Source organism: Phacochoerus africanus, chromosome 2 (genome assembly GCF_016906955.1).
Source record: "Phacochoerus africanus isolate WHEZ1 chromosome 2, ROS_Pafr_v1, whole genome shotgun sequence".
NCBI lineage: Eukaryota > Metazoa > Chordata > Mammalia > Artiodactyla > Suidae > Phacochoerus > Phacochoerus africanus.
This window is the reverse complement of record NC_062545.1, coordinates 196,534,688-196,550,770: the sequence shown is the minus strand read 5'-3', so window position 1 is coordinate 196,550,770 and position 16,083 is coordinate 196,534,688. Positions and strand designations below refer to the sequence as shown.

Sequence of the window (16,083 nt, the reverse complement as noted above, 5' to 3'; positions counted from 1 at the left end):
ATAGAGGTTTAAAGAACACTTTTTTCTCTTTCAAGTAACAGCTCCAAGGTGGGCATTTTAGTCTGGAGACTGATTTTTCTTTATGGGGTCATTCAGGGTCCCCAATTTTGAGGGTGCCTCTGCCTGTGGTGTTTTGCTCATTGCCCTTACATGACATGCTGTATCCCTTCCCTTATTTGGGGACTAATTAATAGCTGTAGAAAGGAGACATTGCTCTTAGAGCCAGGGAGCAAAGTGCAAGAGGTAGCATGAAGAGGACCTGGGACTTGGAGGAGGGGCTCCCATGGGTTGTGTCCAGGCCTCCAGAGGAGACACTTCCCACCCTTGGCCTCTGGGGTGGGTGCCTTGGCGCTGGTCCTCATGTGCCCCACAACTGGTGGGTGCTCTGAGGTCTGGGGCAGCGTTCTGACACTCTGGACTTCAGAGAGGAAAGTGACAGGCAGTTGAAGCAGTAAACACCAAAAGAAGCAGAAGGCTGGGGGTGTAGATGTCCTCGTGCTGCTGGGGGGATATGCCTGGAACTGGAAACAGGAGGCAAGACCCTTTCTCCCTTCTCCTGCCTTCCTGTCTGTCTCTCACTGGCAAAGCCTGAGAGAAATCATCCATAGTGGAACAAATAGTGCTGCAATGGGAAATCTCGTGCACAAGTTGTTTTCTATTGGTGGAGATATCTCCTCAGGGTAAATTCTTAGGGGGATTAGATACAGCTTTACTAGATATTCCATATTTATCTCCATATGAGGTTGAACCATTTTGCACTGTCAGCAACACCCGAGTGTTCTTCCACAGAGATGAAGGCACAGAGTGCCTTCTCTTCTGAATTTGTGCCAGACTAAGAGATACTAGATGATATTTCTGTGCAGTTTTAATTCAGATTTCTTTTATGAAGTTTAACATTGTCTCATATGTTTGAGATCCATTTCTATATCTTTTTCTGTGAATTGTCTGTCCATATCTTTTGCCCATTTTTATACTGGATTTTGATGATTTTACTCATACATTAGGGCAGTGCCTTTTGCTTTTCATATAAGTAGAAATATTTCCTCTCAGTTTGTCATTTGTCTTTTGATTTTGCCTATCAACTTCTTACCTGCAGAAAAAAAAATCACACTAGTGCCACTGTGAAACTTGTATATTAAATTTGAGGAAAATCGACATCTTAATTTTATTTGTTTTTGAGGAAGAAGGGGTCCTTTTCATTTGTTCAAGGTTACTACTGTGTTTTTCAAGAGTGTTTTAAGATTTTTTTCCTCATATCAGTTATGGTAGACCAGTGGTAAGGCGTCTATCCATCTTGTAAGATTTTTCTTGGAGTTTGCTGGTAGCTCAGCCGGTTAAAGATCTGGGGTTGTACTGCTGTGGCTCTGGTCACTGCTGTGGTGCAGGTTTGATCCCTGACTCTGGAACTTCAGCATGCTGTGGGTGTGACCAAAACAATTTTTTTCTCAATAAGTTTGCGTATTTCTGTTTAAGTTTACTCTTTAGTATTTTATATTTTTGTTGCTTTTGCAAACAGGATTTACTTTTACATTGTCTTTTTTTTTTCTTTGTTTGTTTTTTTGTCTTTTTAGGGCCACCTCTGTGTCATGTGGAAGTTCCCAGGCTAGGGGTTGAATTGGAGCTGCAGCTGCCACTCTACACCACAGCCACAGCAACTTGGGATCTGAAGAACATCTGTGACCTACACCAGAGCTCATGGGATCCCCAACCCACTGAGTGAGGCCAGGGATCCAACTTGCATCCTCATGTCTGGTTCGTTATCACTGAACTACGACGGGAACTCCAAGTCTTCTATTTTATTGTTTGATATGCGTGGAGATTATTCTTTTTGTATGCTGATTTAAAAATTATTTGTTATAGTTGATTTACAATGGTGTATCAATTTCTGCTTTACAGCAAAGTGACCTAGTCATAAATATTTATACATTCTTTTTCTCATATTATCTTATATCATGTTCTATCTCAAGAGATTTGATACAGTTCCCTGTGCTGTACAGTATGTTTATTTTAAGTATAGCAACCATTAACTGAATTCTTTAATTATTGTGTTAGTTTTGTTTGTTTGTTTGTTTGTTTGTTTATTTATTTACCTTATTAGGGCCGCACCTGGGGCATATGAAAATTCCCAGGCTAGGGGTTGAATCGGAGATTCAGCTGCCGGCCTATACTACAGGCACAGCAATGCAGGATCTGAGCTGCATCTGCGACCTATACCACAACTTATGGCAATGCCAGATCCTTAACCCACTGAGCTAGTCCAGGGATCAAACCTGCTTCCTCATGGATACTAGTCAGGTTCATAACCACTGCGCCATCACAGGAACTCTTATTTTGTTCGTTTTATTTATTTTTTAATTTTATTTTTTGGCTGCACCTGCAGCATATGGAAGTTCCCATGTGAGGGATCTAACCTGCACCTGCATGGTGACCTGAGCCGACCTGAGCCGATGCAGTCAGATTCTTAACTCACTGTGCCATGGCACCATGGTGGGAAGTCCCAATTGTGTTAGTTTTAGCATTGATTCCTTACACATAATATTTTAAATATATCAGCAAGTGTAATTTCACTTCTTCATTTCCAGATTTTATGCCTTTAATGGAATTTTTTTTATTTGTTTTATTTTATTACACTGGCTGGTCTCCATTAAAATAGTAAGTTACTGGAGATAGGTAACATCTTGCTTTCATTCTTGACTTTAGTAGGAATGCCTCTAATATTTCCCCAGTAAGATGCTGAGATATATTTTATTATTTTATTATGTTAGGAAGTATCTATCACTTTCTGTATTGTTGAGTTTGAAAAAAAAAAACAGAAAAAGATATGAATTGTATCCATAAGTGCCTTTCCAGCACTTATGGAAATAAGCATTTCCCTCTTTATATCTAGTAATATGATAAATTGTATTAATAGTCTTCTTAATATTGAACCATCCTTAATTCTTAGAATAAATACATCTAGATCATAAAGTTTGGGTTAAAATTTTTTAATAGACGTTATTTTCTAGAGTAATTTTAGGTTCACACCAAAATTGAGAGGAAGGTATAGAGATTTCCCATATGCTTCCTGCTCCCTACACAAAAAGCCTCCCCCATTATCAACATCTTCCACCAGAGTGGAACATTTGTTAGAGTCGATGAAACTACATTGACATGTCATTATCACCCCAAGTCCATAGTATACATAAGGGTTCACTCTTGGCATTGCACATTCTATGAGTTTGGACAAATGTATGATGACATGTATCTACCATCATAGTATCATACAGAATAGTTTCACTGCCTAAATTTTTGTGCTCACCCCCCCCCATCCTTGGACAACTGATCTTTTTTTACTGTCTCCATAGTTTTGCCTTTTCCAAAATGTTGTGTAGTTGGAGACATACTGTATGTGGCCTTTTCAGATTAGCTTCTTTCACTTAATAATAGGCACTTAAGATTCCTCTGTGTCTTTTTATGGCTTGATAACCCATTTCTTCTTAATATTGAAAAATATTCCATTGTCTGGATTTATCACAGTTTGTTTATTCCCCTACTAGAGGACATCTTAGTTGCTTCTAAGTTTTGGCATTTTTTTTTCTTTGCTTTTTAGGGCTGCACCTGAGGCATATGGAGGTTCCCAGGCTAGGGGTCAAATTGGAGCTGTAACTGCCGGCCTATGCCACAGCCACAGCAATGCAAGATCCAATCCGAGTCTTCAGCCTACACCACAGCTCATGGCAATGCCAGATTCTTAACCCACTGAGGAAGGCCAGGGACTGAACCTGCATCCTCATGGATGCCAGTCAGATTTGTTAACTACCAAGCCACGACGGGAACTCCATGTTTTAGCAATTATGAATAAAGCTGCTGTACACATCCATGTGCAAGTTTTATAGAGGATATAAATTTTTGGCCTATTTAGGTAAATGCCAAAGAATGGATTGCAAAAATATTTTTATGTTTAATGTGCTTTTGGGTTCTGATACTGATGTTGACTTAAAAATTTTTACGTTTAGGGGTTCCCATTGTGGCTCAGTGGGTTAAGAATCCAACTAGTATCCATGAGGATGCAGTTTCAATTCCTGGCCTTGCTCAGTGGGTTAAGGATCTAGCATTACCAAGAGCTGTGGTATAGGTCACAGATACTGCTCAGATCCTGTGTTGCTGTGGCTGTGGTGTAGGCCAGCAGCTACAGCTCTGATTTGACCCCTAGTCTGGGAAATTCCATATGCCACAGGTGCAACCTTAAAAAGAAAAAGGAGGACTTCCCATTGTGGCTCAGTGGTTAACAAATCCCACTAGGAACAATGATGTTGTGTGTTCAGTCCCTGGCCTTGCTCAGTGGGTTAAGGATCCAGCATTGCTGTGAGCTGTGGTGTAGGTTGCAGACGCGGCTTGGATCCCACGTTGCTGTGGCTATGGTGTAGGCCAGCGGCTACAGCTCCAATTAGACTCCTAGCTTGAGAACCTCCATATGCTGCAGGTGTGGCCCTAGAAAAGACAAAAAAAAAAAAAAAAAAGAAGAAGAAGAAAAAGAAAGGACAAAAAAATTACATTTATATGCATAAATGAGAATGGTGCAGTATTTGTCATATTTTGGAATTAATGTTCTGCTGGGTTTGTAAAAACAATTTGGAATATTTTCTTTTAAAATGCTCTGAAACAGGAGTTCCTCTTTTGGTTCAGCGGAAATGAACCAGACTACTATCCATTGAGGATACAGGTTTGATCCCTGGCCTTGCTCATGGTGCTGCCATGAGCTGTGGTGTAGGTCACAAATGGGGCTTGGATCTGGCGTTGCCGTGGCTGTGGTGTAGGCCTGCAGCTAGAGCTCCTATTCAACGCCTAGACTGGGAACTTCCATATGTTGGAGGTGTGATCCTAAAAAAAAAAAAAAAAAAAGCAAAAAGCAAAAAAAAAAAAAGCTCTGAAACAATGTATATTGCATCTAAGTATCAGATATTAGGGATTTAGAACTTCCTTGTGAAACTATCTGGGCCTTGTAATTTTTGTGTGGATAGTTCTTGGTATCTTTATTTCTTATAATAAGACTGGTTTGTCTAGGCTTTCTATCTTTACTGGAATTAATTTTGGCATATTGTGACTTCCATTAAATCTAGGTTTTCAAATGTATTTTTATAATAGTATGAAAATAATTATATAGTACTATGTAAGTTTCTGTTTCTTTACCCTCTTATCATTTCTTATTTTGAATGTTTATGCTATCTTCCTCCTATTCGGTAGTAGGTTCATTAGTGGTTTGTCACTATAATTTTTTTTCAAATAATCAGCATGTTGATTATTTATTGGTCTTATTGGTTCTCTATATTCACCATCATTGATTTATCTTTATTTCTTCTGCTTTTCTTTGCTTAAGCCTTTCATGTTAGAAATATAATTCACTTATACTTCTTCTTTTGTTTTCTTTGTATAAATTTTGAAAGCTATAAGCTTTTCTCTCATCCTTGATTTTTTTTTGTCTTTTTTTCTTTTCAGGGCCACACCCTCGGCATATGGAGGTTCCCAGGCTAGGGGTCTCATCAGAGCTGTTGCCGCTGGCCACAGCCACAGCCACAGCAAAGCTAGATCCAAGCTGCATCTGCAACCTGCACCACAGCTCACGGCAACGCCAGATCCCTAACCCACTGAGCAAGGCCAGGGATCAAACTTGCAACCTCATGGTTCCTAGTCAGATTTGTTTCTGCTACACCATGACAGGAACTCCTCATCAATGATTTTTTAAAAATAGATTCTGATATGTATTATTTCCATTAGCATTATTTTTTGGAAGTGATCTGAGTTCAATTTATATTGTATTTCCCATTTCATCCAAAACTTCTTTAATAGTACACTTTAAAGTTTTCAGCTGGAAAGGACTATTTGTTTTCTGATTTTGCTATCAATTTTTAGCTTTATTATAGTATTTATTACTATTATTGCTTAATCAAAGTACTATTTGCATTATTTTACCCTTTCCTACTATTGAGAAGATCTTTATGACATCATGTAAAGCCAGTTTTCATGACAGTCTATATGTGCTTGAGAAGAGAATTATTTCCTACTTTTTTTTTTTTTTGTCTTTTTAGGGCCATACCCGAGGCATATGGAGGTTACCAGGCTAGGGGTTGAATGGGAGCTGCAGCTGCTGGCCTATACCATATTCATAGCAACGCAGGATCTGAGCCATGTCTGCAAAGTACATCACAGCTCATGGCTCATGCTGGATCCTTAACCCACTGAGCGAGGCCAGGTATTGAACCAGAGTCCTCATGGATACTAGTTAGGTTCGTTAACCACTGGGCCACGATAGGAATTTCTCTATTATAAATTTGCATATGTCAATACGACCAACCTGATTTATTATGCTATTTAGGTTTTCAACATCTCAGCTGAATTTGATCCATTCGACCTGTATTTCCTTGAGAGAGAGATTGATGCCTCTTATTTTTATTGTTTTTGATTGTGAGCCAAGCAGTATGATTAATTCAGTGCTTTTGCATTTGAGAGTAAAACAAACAACAAGATGTACAGCAGGATTCTTCGAAATGATACATTTATTTCTGCTAAAAACTTCTCTAGGTTGTCATTCAGGGACTGCCACTACTAGCTTTGTGCCATTAGGCAAATATTTTTCTCTAAGGCTTGTCTTCTTTTGTGTGAAATAAAGTGAGTATGGAATATATTTTTTTAGCCTAGTACTTTAATTTACTAATTCAATAAAAGTGCTTTTGAAATAATACCCCCTTTTTTTTTTTCCTTTTTATTGCCACACCCACAGCATATGGAAGTTTCCAAGCTAGGGGTTGAATTGGAACTACAGCTGCTGGCCTGCACCACAGCCATGGCAATGCCATATCTGAGCCATGTCTGCAACCTATACCACTGCTCACAACAAAGCCACCCACTGAGCAAGGCCAGGGATTGAACCCACATCCTCATGGTTACTAGTTGGGTTTGTAACCTGCTGAGCCGCAAGGGGAACTCCCTGAAATAATACCTTTCTAAGCCTCACTGTTACTAAAATTATTGTAATAATAGCTATCACTTAGTGAGTACCTGGGCATGCCAGGTCTAGGCTTAGCACTTTATGTGTATGATTTCATTGAACCATGGCATGTTCATTTACATTTTTTCTTCTTTAGAATGCTGGACTTCTATTCAGTTGGCAGAAACTCAGTTCACTGGCTCAGTATTTTAGGAGCCCATCTACTGTGTAAATTGGCAGTGCATACTTACATGTTGTTGGACACACCTTTCTACTTGAATCAGGACAATGGTCAGAAAGAACACACTGGTCCAGGGAGCTATTAACCAACATTTATTTCTGTTAGTTTCCAGATTTGGCAGGAAACAAGACCAGAATGAGATAAGGCACTTGGGCCTTTAAAGAGTGTGATTGGACTCTTTGACAAAGAGGAACAGAGCTGCTTTCCTGGCCAGCTATTTTCATCCCAGGCCTATGCAGCTGCTCCCAGTGTGGTCAAAAATGTTGTATCAAAATATTGTTCCTTGAGGTGGGCACAGTTAATATCCCAGCAAGGAGTGTTTAGTTCTAAACCAATCTTATTTTATCTCTAGTGGTAACATTGTTAATAATGCAGAAGCAAGTAGTAACATGGTCTCATCCTGCCTCAGATTAATTAATACTATATCTGCTTCTTCAGCTAAAGATACTTTGTGTTGTTCTTAAATTCACTTACCATGGGGCCAATCTTTTAATTTATTATCTCCTGTTACCATCATGATGATAAATACATGATACTAGCATCAGTACTCTCTCTTTCTGTGTCCATGGCAGAGATTCAGTTACTAATCAACTTGAACTTGTTCTTGCCAAACCTAGACACAGCCCCATGATCCTTCTCAACGTGGCACCCTGTATCAGACTAGAATTTGCTCCCAGTATAAAAATCCATTGCCTTTCTTATTCAAGCACTCTGGATACAGAGACAAGGAACTCACAGTCTAGTATGGGATTCAGGAATGTAAACAGCAAGTCTAGATCAGACAGGAATTGCTGCCTAATGTAAAGACTGGTGACCCTAGTTCCTTTAATGGTATAAGGATGCCCAACTCACTTGAATGCCTCAGACCATGTCTTTTGTGCTGCTCAGCATATACTGAATGTCTGCTTCAGTGGTTCTCACCATATGCTATTGCATGTTTGTCACAGATGTGCTTTCAGTTTGATCAATTTGCAAAACTTGTGCTTACCACAATCGGAGCAGGCAAAGTCTCTTGGGTGGACTGTTGAGCTATAAATGCAGAGGCCTGACGTAAATAATAGCTAAGAGACTTAATATGACATCATACTGTGCTATTGTATTATGTGTTTTGGCGCATAGGAGAATGTGGGCACAGCTGGGTTCATGGCCACCCTTACTCTGCCAGTCAGAGATGTGGCACTGAGAGGCATCCATTCACGTGCCTAGTGTATTTCAAAGGAACCAGATGTGTCTCTGTTTGGCTTAGAATTACATTTTATTTTCCTTTCAGAATGTAAAGGATCTGTTTCAGTGCTCCTGCCATTAGTCTAATTTGTGGATTTACAAGTAGATATTAATTTAATATCCAAATTGGCATGGCTAGGAGACACCACAGGTAATTAAAAGGCTCTAAGTGGGGACATCTGAAAACATTCTGAGACATTTTATTCTGGACTCTCTTAAGTGCACTATATACAATGTGGAACAACAGTCCTTTCACTTCAAGGACTTGTTAGCATAGATGCCTGGAAGAGAAGAATAAGTAAATTATTCATAACATTTTTCTCCAGAGACTGTTGCCATGATGATTTTGCAGTATTTACTATAAATGAAGCAACTGGCATAAAATATAAACAAATAGAATTAATAGAACAGAGAATGAAAATAGCAGGGAATGCTCTGTAGACAGCTTCATTAATCCTGGAGATAAACTCCTCCCCCAAATTAATTTGCATGGATTGTATCAGGCAAAATGGTGCTATGAAAAGACACCTCAGGACTAGAAGGATCTTCTTGCTGTATAGACCATTGTTGTGACAAATAATAAAAAATGTAAACCTAGGTAGCCCACGAACAGAAGTGGTACTCTCAGAATGATTATTTTGGAATATAAGGAATAACAGTATATTGGTAGTGTGCTGTTTTGTGAAGAGTTGAGCTATTGACTATCAATATAATGTGCTTTTTAAACAACTCACAGGAATTATCCTGCCACGGTGGCACAACTTTTTAAATCAATTGTCCCAAAGAGTACAACTTACAACTAATTTTTTCAGTAATGTATGTTAGCTGAATGCGTTATCAAGCCTCTTAATCTCTGCTCTTTACCATTTAGTTTGGATCATAAACACCAAATTTAATTGAGTAATCTGGGCAAATTCTACAGCCATACAACATATATGAACTTGGATTTATAAGAAATTAAATTTGATTGTGATACAAACGCAATAGAGAAATACTTTAAAGCCACTGCTTCTTTATGTGATAATAATGAGTTGATACAATATCTTTCGTTTAGGATTTTGAGTGCCTAAGTAGTACTGTAACAGCCGCACAGGAGGTAGGTGGGAGTCCGTTGACATCATCCTGAGTCCAAAGGCACTGAGTAATTTGCTTGAAAATCAAACTGGCACCTGCAGTTTGGATTCCCTAGAATCCAGTTTGCACTGGACCTGTAAATTGTATATGGTGCTGTAAGACTGGGGGGGAGGGAAGGACCTAGCCCTCTGCACTGTTAACAAGCGCCCTCCCTCTAGGTGCCCCTGAGGTCTGGGCCATGCCATAGGAAATACTGATCCAGATTTTAAAGGCCATCCGATCCATATTTCTCGTTTTACAAAGCGTCGGCAAACGTTTAATGACTTGATCAAGGTCTGGTAGTTAATTCGAAGATCTCTTTACTCCCACTTCCAAGACCTAGGAGTCCGAGAATATTAGAGAAGTTTCTCCCTGAAATCAACCCAGAAAGCTTATTTGAAGGAGTTTGTGACATCCTCCGACTCCCGGTCATTAACCTGCCTTCTGAGTTAGCATCTATCTCATATCACCTCTGTTGTTCCAAAATGGGGAAAGTAAGTTGCCAGCCCCGGGCTGCTGCCCGGTCCTCAGGGGGCGGCGGCTGCTCCGCCTCCGGCCTCGCGGGCGGCCTCGGCACTGGCCGCCGAGCGGCGAGCGCGGGACTCGTCGGCTGGCGGCGGGCGGGGAAGACGCGGGGCGTGGTTTGCAGCTTTCCGAGCGCCAAGGAGCGGAGCGCGCGCTGCTGCGCGTCGAGCCTTCCGCTGGACCGAAGAAGCGAGCGGGAGGCAGAGCAGAAGGCGCGATCGAAGGAGCAAGGCTAGCGAGGCGCCGACCGGGGCTGACCCAGCCCGCGACCTCGCCCTTCGCCGGGCCGGCAGCGGGTGAGCGCGGCGGCGGGGCCCCTGCATCCTGGTGCGCCGGGTAGAGCGCGGGCTGTGGCGGGGAGGGAGGAAAACCGGGAGGAAAATCGGGAGGGAGGGGAAGGGGCGGGGGCGAGGAAGGGCAAGGTCCTCGAACCAGGGCGGGGGCGGGGGGCGGCGGGAGACGGGACCCGAGCAGCCGCGGGGGTCTGAGCATGGCCACGGGAAACTTTGCCTGGGTGGGGAGAGCGGGGTGCGTGGAGAGCGCCGAAAACTTGCCAGCGGGCGGGGCGCTCCGGGAATTGCAGCGAGCGCCAGGGGGTGGCGTTTGTCTCTCCAGCTTCTTTGTGTCACCTCCGGTCCCCAGCCCGCTGGTCCTCCCGCTTGGGAAAGGGGCTGCGCCGGGGGCTCGGCCCCATCCCCTCCGCCTCCCCGTCGGGCCCAGGCCCCGGCGGTCGCGGTCCGCTGATTGTTTTCGTTCCTCGCGTCATGCCTGGGCGGGAAAGATTTTGAACGCGGCGGGAACGAGAGCTCGGAGAGCTGGACGCCGAGGGTGCCAGCTCGTGGGCGGTGCGCCCCTCGCCCCGGCTCCCCGAGGACCAGCCGGGGCACTCAGGGCTGGAGAGCGTTCGGGGACTCTTCGGCCCCTGCACTCGAGGCACCGCCGCAGAGGAGCAGCTCCGCGGCTGGGGCCACTCGGACAGTGCGAATTATAATTCTGTTTTGATTGCTGGGGGTCTTTGTTGTCTGAAAGTGCCTTGAGAGTCTGACGGCAGCACCTTCTTCATAGGTTGTTTTTCTCTGTTAAAAAAAGAGTGAGGGGCGGGGGATTTGGGGGGAATCAATGCTGCTCCAAACCACATTAGCCACCTTATTTGATGGAGGTTGAGCGGTCCTGGTAACCTTTGCCTTTGTGGACGCCTGTTATTTCCGAAAGTTATTATTTTCCCCTCCCTTAGTGGAAGGGAGCGTCTGAGCCAGACGCCAGCAGGCACGATTGTGTACATGCTCCAGCAAGTCAGTGCAAGCCCAGGAGGTGCTCGCTAGCCGCTCAATACTTTTGAATCGCTTTATTTATTTATTTATTTTAACGTTTTTAAAAAAGACATCAAACAACTTTCATCTTCTTTTCTAAAAGTTTCCATAGCCCCCAAAGACTCCTTGAAGGTATGATATGATTGAGCGAGGATGAATCCGACTACTTTTAGTGTTGGGGATCACAGTTAAAACATCCCAACCACACCTGGCCCTCCCAGCACTGACCCTGCCATTGAGCCATTGTAAACATCATCGGGGTGGGTGTTCACCTTTTATGAGATGGAATATTTGGTGTGGTTTTGAACTTTAATGTTTGACTCCTTTCCTTTCCTTTCTGGAAAACTCTCTTGAGACTCTCCCGGCTCTTCTTGAGATAACTAAAGAATCGCCTTAGCTCCGCCATTACCCGCTTCCCGCCCCCCAGACCCCGGAGGGAGAAGAGAACAGGTGTAACCCTCATTAAGTTTTTTTCGTGATGAAGACTCTGGAGATGTCAAAATAAATAAAAAGTGGAAATTCTTAGTTCTTTGTACTTGTGTTTGAATTAACGAGCTCTTTTTTGAAGTCATCAAAAATCAAAATCAAACTGGTTAGGTCTGCTCAGCCTTGTACTTTAAGATTGTTTTTTTAAAAAAATCATGTGAATAAGTTTACCCAATTAGAAGTTTTACGAGCATTTCAGTGCATCATTGTTAATGGTATTTGCAGGATATTGCAGTATGTTTAGAGAATTGAATCACGATGGGATAGTTCTAGGTTGTGCCCTCAGTAGCGTAACTTGAGAATTTAGAGTAAAGCTCAAAACTAGGATCAGTCATGTGTTAAGTTTGGGAAAGCGTACAAGGCAATTGATTCATTTGTCATTATTCTATGTTTTCCATAGAGATTTTCAATAATTTCACAAAATTATTCTTTTATTTACTCAAATGATCTCTTACTATATGCCAGCCACTATACTGGACTCTGGGGTTCCAAATAATAATAACCAAATAATAATAACCATTTATGGAATATTTTTTAACCAGTAAATGCTTCACATAGGTTACCTCATTCTTCCAATAAATATATATTGAGTGCTTACAGTGTACTGTGCTAGATGCTGGAATTATCTAAATGCATAAGACTGCTGTGGTTCCTGCCTTTATCTTAACAAGTCTGGAAGATAGGGAGAACATAAAAGACTTAACTAATCGTACTTTTTAAAATGTAAATCAGATCGCACACTTGTACAAAAGCCTCTAGTGGCTTCCATCTCCCTCTAAGTAAAAGGCAATGGCCCCAGAGCTTACCCACCTGGCCTTCCTCACCCCCAGTCCTCTCCCCTTCTTGATCTTGTCTGTTGCTCTTCTTCCCCATATTCCTACAGCCAAACTCACTTCCTGGCTGGCTGTTGGAGGGCCTTTGGACTTGCTGTTTCCTCTGCCTGGAATGCCGCCATACCCGTATGGTTCTTTCTCTGACCCCCTTCACCTCTTTATTCAATGTTACATTCTTTTTCTTTTTTCTTTCTTTCTTTCTTTCTTCCTTTCTTTCTTTCTTTTCTTTCTTTCTTTCTTTCTTTCTTTCTTTCTTTCTTTCTTTCTTTCTTCTTTCTTTCTTTCTTTCTTTCTTTCTTTTCTTTTCTTTTCTTTTCTTTTCTTTTCTTTCGTCTTTTTGCCTTTTCTAGGGCCACTCCCGTGGCATATGGAGATTTCCAGGCTAGGGGGTCTAATCAGAACTGTAGCCTCCGGCCTTCGCCAGAGCCACAGCAACGTGGGATCAGAGCCGACTCTGCAACCTACACCACAGCTCACAGCAACACCGGCCGGATCCTTAACCCGCTGAGCAAGGCCAGCGACTGAACACGCAACCTCATGGTTCCTAGTCGGATTCGTTAACCACTGTGCCACGAAGGGCACTCCCAATGTTACATTCTCAATGAGGCCTCACTAAACCCCAGATTTAAAATCACAACCACCTTTGCAACTCTCATTCTCTCCTTTCACAACTACTTTTACCCCTCCATGCCCCTTATGATCCTCTAACAGACTCTGTATTTTACTTGTTTGTTTCTGCTGTCTTATCCCACTAGACTACATTCCACTAGGGCTGTTGTTTTCACTGTTGCATCCTCAGAGTCTGGAACAGCACCTGGCATAGGTAGGAACTCAGGAACTATTTGTTGAATGGAAAGAAGGAAACCACAGGATGCTGAGACATAGACTAACTGGGGGACTCCCATGTGAATGGAAGATAGATCAGCTGAGGAGGTTGCATTGGGTTGGGAAAGAGCTTGGTGGGCATGGACTGATTACCTGAGGGAAAGTCTTTGTGGCTGAGCACTGTCACCTGCTGGGGAAGAACTAAATGAAGAGAGAGCGGTAATCAGGTTACAAATCATGCAGACCCATGTAGGCCAAGGTTTGGATATATTCATGTCGAATCCTCATATATACCCTATTGGCCCTGTTTTAGTTTATAAAAATGAAGTAACTTTCTGAGGCTACAAAGTAGGTGAAGGCACAGCCTTGGAAGGAAGCCAGGCTCTCAGACTCCACGATGCTTATATGTAGCCACTGTGCTATTTTTGTGATGGAGCTGTTTGTCTCGTGGAAAACAAGCCATGGCAATATACATGACGGTGCTAGAAAAGGTGTATTCTGACGAGCTGTGGGAGGAGGAACGCACCTAATTTTGCTTAGAAATGGGGCAGGCCAAATTGGAAAAAAAAATCATTTTTCCTTTTTTTCATAATTATGAAATGTTTCAGACTAGCTATAATTAAGAAATAGTCTTAGTATTAATTGTACTAGCCCATTCTTCAGGGCTTCACTGTGTGTTTGCTTTTTTGTGTGTTTTGTTTTGTTTTTCCTTGTTTTCACTTTTACCAAGGATCTTGGTCATGTGTCTCCTTTCCTACTTTCACCAAATAAAGGATTATGTCTGGAATAATGTAAAATCATATGCTTAAAGCTTGTAATTCTTTGCGAAATTGCAGGTTATGTTCCTTTTTTGATTGTTATCTCAAATTCTAGCCTTTCTGGTTTTGTGTGATAATTTGACAAACAGCTTCATTGAATGTAATTGACATACAGTAAGCTGCATATATTTAATGTGTTAAATTTGATGTTTTCAATTAATATGTAGAACTGTGAATCCATCTTTCCCTCTGGTTCTTCCTCTTGCCCTGTATCTTTCTTCCCAAAAAACCAGTGATAGCTCTGATCTTAGAGATTAGTTTGTATTTTCAGAATTTTCTATGAATGGAGTCATATGGTCTGTTTCTTTTTTGTTTTGGCTTCTTTAACTTCATATAATTATTTTGAGATTTATCTATGTTGTGTATATCAGTAGTTGATCTCTTTTTATTGCTGAGTGGTGTTCTATTGTATGGATATACCCCAGTTCATTTATTCATTTGCCCATTGATAGACATTTGGGTTTTTTACAGTTTTTGGCTATTAAAAATAAAGCTGCTGTGAACATTATGTTCAGTCTTTGTATGGATATGCATTTTTATTTTCCTTGGGTAAATGTCTGGGAATGGAATGGCTACATCATGTGGTAGATACATGTTTTACTTTTTAAGAAACTCCCATACTTTTCCAAAGTGGTTATATAATTTTATTTTATTTTATTATTTATTTATTTATTTTTGTCTTTTTACCTTTTCTAGGGCTACTCCCACGGCATCTGGAGGTTCCCAGGCTAGGGGTCTAATCAGAGCTGTAGCTGCTGGCCTACGCCAGAGCCACAGCAACGCAGGATCCGAGCCGCGTCTGCAACCTACACCACAGCTCATGGCAACGCCGGATCTTTAACCCACTGAGCAAGGGCAGGGACCGAACCCGCAACCTCATGGTTCCTAGTCGGATTCGTTAACCACTGCGCCACGACGGGAACTCCCCTCCTCCCTTTTTTAAAATTTTATTTTATGTCTGCATCTGTGGCATATGGAAGTTCCCAGGCCAGGGATTGAATCCAAGCTGCAGCAGAGACCTATGCAATGCCAGATCTTTTAAATCCCCTGCCCAGGGGCCAGGGATCAAACCCTCACCTCCTCTTCCACCCAAGCTGTTTCAGTCATATTCCTAACCCAGTGTGCCACAGCGGGAGCTCCTCGCTGTGGTTTTAATTTGCATTTCCCAGATGACTAATGATGTGCTTATTTACCATCCATATATCTTTTTTGTTGAAGTTTCTGTTTAAATTTTTGCTCATTTTTTAATTGGGTTGTTTGTTTCCGTATTGATTTTTGAGGGTTTTTTTGTTTTTTTTTTTTAAGTTTAGAATGTGGATATAATTTTATTTATTTATTTTTTAAATAGACTTTAATTTTTTTCCATTATAGCTGGTTTACAGTGTTCCGTCAGTTTTCTACTGTATAGCTGGTGACCCAGTTACACATACATGTATATATTCTTTTTTCTCACATTATCATGGTCTGTCATAAGTGACCAGACATAGTTTCCAGTGAGAGTTTTTTTTTTTAAATATATTCTGGATACAAGTCGTTTATCAGATACATGATTTGAAAGTATCTACTTTTAATCTGTTGCTTGTCTTACATTCTCTTAACAGATCTTTGAAGATCTGAAGTTTTAAATTTTAAAGAACTCCAGTTTATTATTACTCTTTTATAAATTATATTTTTTGTACTGTACCTACTAAATCTTTGTCTAAGAGTCACAAAGATTTTTTTTCCTTAGAGTTATAAAACTCTT

The 16,083-nt window shown here is 41.5% G+C and overlaps 1 protein-coding gene across 4 annotated transcripts in view; it reads left to right on the top strand.

Annotated features, from left to right (window-relative positions):
• Window positions 1-10,222: 10,222 nt before the first annotated feature.
• Window positions 10,223-16,083, top strand: part of SYNE2 (spectrin repeat containing nuclear envelope protein 2) — a 356,033-nt gene continuing 350,172 nt past the window's right edge. For 2 of the 4 annotated variants that reach the window (XM_047767512.1, XM_047767510.1), the window contains exon 1: window positions 10,223-10,363. The gene's annotated coding sequence lies outside the window, so the exon portion shown is untranslated. The remainder of the gene's footprint in view (window positions 10,364-16,083) is intronic. The other 2 variants (XM_047767513.1, XM_047767511.1) reach the window with 1 other exon arrangement.